The sequence below is a fragment of the Chiloscyllium punctatum genome, unplaced genomic scaffold (assembly GCF_047496795.1).
Source record: "Chiloscyllium punctatum isolate Juve2018m unplaced genomic scaffold, sChiPun1.3 scaffold_123, whole genome shotgun sequence".
NCBI classification, from domain to species: Eukaryota; Metazoa; Chordata; class Chondrichthyes; order Orectolobiformes; family Hemiscylliidae; genus Chiloscyllium; species Chiloscyllium punctatum.
Window position 1 is genome coordinate 474,300 of NW_027309857.1, and position 4,648 is coordinate 478,947.

The window sequence follows — 4,648 nt, forward strand, 5'->3', positions numbered from 1 at the left end:
GGAATACTGTGTTGAGTTCTGGGAGCAACATTACAGGAAGTATGTGATTATTCTGGAGGGGGTGCAGAGATTCACCTGGATGTTTCATTGATGGAGCATATCAGTTATGAAGAGAGGCTGGATAAGCTCGGGTTGTTTAGTTTGCATGAGAGAAGGCTGAGGGGGACGTGATTCAGAAGTATAAGATTACGACGGACATGGAGAGGGTAGATAGACAGCAGCTGTTCCTTTTAGTCAAATGGTCAAGAACAGGGGAGCACACTTTTAAATGGAAGGATTTGAGGTTTAGAGATTATTCAGGGATTGTTTTTCACCAAGAGGGTTATGGGATCTGGAATGCAGTTCCTAAGGTGGGGGGAGGGGGGGCAGTTATCATGGGTCATCTCACAACCATTAAAAAGTATTTGGACGAGCACTTGAAGTGTCATACCTTTCATGGCTACGGGACAGATGTAGGAAATTTGGAATAATATAGATCGTGCTGTATTTTTGATGGTACAGAGTCTATGCTTCTGTGATTGTATGGCTGTGGAAGGTCAATCATTGAACAGCTTACGACAGGAACTAATGGGATTTGGAAGAGTACATTAACAAGCATGAAATGTAAAATCTTCTCAACGTACAATATACCAAGGTGAAATGTTGGAGAAGATAATTGTAGCTTCCTTACAGTCCAAAACCAACGAATGGAGAAGAGGAAAATGGCAGACTATGAAGCATTTACTTCAGTTCTGCCGTCATGATAGGATTTTTAAAAAATGCTTCCAAACAATTCGAGGTCTACTGAGAAAGAAAGGAAATGCAATCAATCACCAAGTAAGCAGTTTTGGAGAAATTATTTGGACTGAAATCTGATAAATCCCCATGGAATGATAATCTATATCTCTGATTCCTAAAGGAGGTGGCCATGGGAATAATGGATACTCTGCTTGCCGTGTTCCAAATTCCAGGTGATTGAATTGACAGATTTGAGAGCAGCAAATGTAATCCCAATATTTCTAAAGGAGGCAGGGAGACCGCAGGAAATTACCGTCTGCTAGCACCAGAGAAGCAGTCAGGACAATACAAGAATCTATTAGAAAGAATGCTTTGCCAGTGAACTTTGAGAATTATGTTAATTTGAAAGTAATGAAGATGGATCAAGTCAATACCAAATTATTAATGGAGAATCATATTGAAGATTCCGACTGCGAAATAAATTATGGCGAAGCAATAGATGCAGTGAATTTGAATTTTCAGAAACATTTTTGATGATGTCCCAAGTGTAGTGTTGTGACAATGCTACTCCTTTAACAAGGTTATGCTGTCTTTGTTTTTCTTTCATAGCAGTCTGAAAAGCAGCGAATCCAAAGAGTCTGGGTTTGACAACTTGGGAATGCTTTCAAGTTGAAAATTAAAACACGTACAATGAGGAGCGAGTTATGCTAGATCCGGTCCTGTGTAATGAGACAGGAATAATTAATGACCTCTTAGTTAGGAATCAATTTGGAAGGAATGATGACAGTATGGTTGAATTTAAAACACAGATGGAGAGTGAAGATAAAATTTAATACCAGGGTCCTGTGCTTAAACGAAGTCGACTGCAACAAAATGGAGGGAGGACTTGGCAAAATTCGACTGGAAACAAATACTTTATGGTGAGAGTTGACGAGCAGTGGAGGATTTTCAAAGTAGTTTTTCAAAGTCCTAAGCAAAAGTATATTCAGTGAAAAGGAAAGACTCTCAGAAAAGAGGCAGTCTGCCGTGGGTGTCTAAGCAAATACGCAAGGCTATGAAATTGATAGAGATGGAATGCAAAGTGGCCAAGAACAGCAGGAACCTAGAAGATTGGGAAAAGATTAAAGGTCAACAGAAAGCCACGAAAAAAGCTATAAAGAAAAGTAAGATAGAACACGAGAGAAAAAAAAACTAGGACGGAATATGAAGACAGATAGCAGATGATTCCCTCAATATGAAAATGAGTGGCTAACTTAAATGTTGGTACTTGAGAGGATAAGAAGGAGCATTTAGTTACAGGATATGATGAAATGGCTGAGGCATTGAACAGGTGTTTTGTGTCAGCCTTCATAATGAATGACACTAATAACATGCCAGTGATCGACGAAGAGATGAAGATTCTAGATTAGAGTGGTGTTGGTAAAGCACAGCAATTCAGGTAGCATCTGAGGAGCAGAAAAATCAACGTTTCATCAGGAATGCTCTGAACTGTTGTGCTTTACCAGCACCACTCTAGAATCTGGTTCCCAGCATCTGCAGTCCTTGATTCTACCAAAGAGATGAAGGTAGGTTAGGACTTGTGAACAATCATTATTACAGAGGAGGTAGCATTAGGCAAGCTAATGGAGTAATGGAGCTAAGGTTAGACGAATCCCCTGGCCATGATGTAATGTATCCCAGGGTACTAAAAAGATAGCAGGAGAAATAACAAGTGCACTTGTGGTAATTTTCTACAATTTGCTGAACTCTGGGGCAGTCCCAGCAGATTGAAAAACAGCAAATGGGACGCCATTGTTTAAAAAGGCAGGTAGATAAAAGTTGGGGAATTATAAACCAGTTAGCTTCATCTGAGTAGTGGGGAAGATGCCTTGACTATATTCTCAAGGAAGAAAGAGCAAGGCATTTTGATAGAAAACGGCCCATTGCACAGATGCAGCGAGGATGCATGAAGGGCAGATCATGCTTACCAAGTCTTTTGGAAATCTACGAAAACATTACGAGCAAGATAGACAACGAGGCCGCAGTGGATGTGGTGTATCTCGGTTTCAAAAAGGCTTTGACAGTGTGCCACATAGTAGGCAGCTGCATAAGATAAAGATGGATGGTGTTACGGCTGAAGTATTAACATGGATAAAAGATTGGTTGACTAACGGGAAGCAAAGAGTGGGTATAAATGAGTGCTATCCTGGCTGGAAATCAGTGCGGAGTGGTGTGCCTCAGGGATCAGTGTTGGGGTTGCAATTAATCACAATTTATATCGATGATGTGGAGGTGGAAGCATGCGTAGTTGGCCAATGTTTGCAGATGGCACGAAGATGAGTGGCAGAGCAAAGTTTGCAGAGTCCTGTGAAACTTTGCAAAGGAAAATAGTTACATTGCATGAATGGGTATAGGTTTGGCAGATGGAATACAATATTAATAAATATGAAGTAATCTATTTTGTTAGGAGTACCAGTAAAAGGGATTATTACTTGAATTGTAAAAAGATGCAGCATGCTGCTGTGCAGAGGGAGCTGGGTGTCCTTGTGCATGAATCACAGAAGGGTGATCTGCAGGTGCATCAAGTAATTAGGAAGGTAAATGGTATTTTGTTCTTCATTGCAAAAGGGGTTGAATTTAAAAGCAGGAAGGTTATGTTACAGCTGTACAGGGTGCTGGTGAGGTCATCCCTGGAGTATTGTGAGCAGGTTTGGCCTCCTTACTTGCAAAGCGATGTACGGGAAGTGGAGGTGGTGCAGGGGAGATTCACTCTGGTGAATCTGAAGTTGAGGGGGTTGTCTTATGAGCAGAGACAGAGTAGATCAGCATTATATTCATTGGAATTTAGAAGAATGAGGGGAGGATCTTATAGAAACATAAAAAATATTATGTAGGGAAGAGGTAAGAAAAAAGTAGAGAGGATGGTTCCACTGGCAGGTGAAGCTAGGACAAGATGGAATAACCTCAATATTAGAGGGAGCAGATATAGGATTGAATTGAGAAAGAGCCTTTTCACCCAAAGGCTTGTAATTCTATGGAACTCCCTGCAGAGTGAAGTAGTTGACGCTACTTTAGTAAATGTTTTTCAAGCTGAGATAGATATGTTTTGAACAATGAAGTAAATAACGGATATGGTGAGAGCGCGGGTAAGTGGATATGAGTCCATGAGTAGATTAGCCTTGATGTTACAGATTGGCTGAGGAGGTTAGAAGGACCAGATGGCCTACTCCTGCTCCTCGTCCTTTTGTTCTTATGAAAGGGGCGTGGCCAGTTCTCCCAGCGCAGTCCCTCTGCTTTGATTTGTTTGGACTGGTTTTTCACAGACTGGCTGTTTACTGAAAGCAGGCAGCCAATTGTGAAGCTATATCCGCCCCCCCCCCCCCCCCCCCGTCTCTGATATCTCTCCTGGAAGAACCTGGGTTTGATGTTTCCTTTCGAATTTTCCATGGGGTGTTTATGGAGATTGTTTCAAGTACTTCGAACAACACCTTAGATTATTTAGATACAGATTACTTACAGTGTGGAAACAGGCCCTTTGGCCCAACAAGTCCACACCACCCCGCAAAGAGCAACCCATCCAGATCCGTTTGTCTACATTTACCCCTTCGCTCTGCGCAATTGAGCATGGCCATTTCAGCTAACCGGCACATTTTTGGACTGTGCGAGGAAACCCGTGGAAAATTTGCAAACTCCACACAAACAGTTGCCTGAGGCAGGAATTGAACCCGGGTCCCTTGCGCTGTGAGGCAGCAGTGCTAACCACCGTGCCACGGTACTACCCCATGGCTTTCAACCATTTTCAGATTCTCAGTTGAGAAGTGGAGTGCTACTGAAGACCAGAAAGCTTCACCTGGAAGATTAGTTGAGTAGCCAACTTTTAATATTTTTTAATATTTATTTATAGAACTTTAAAATGACAAAAGCTGGGTAAAGTCACTTTACTTCTACTTAC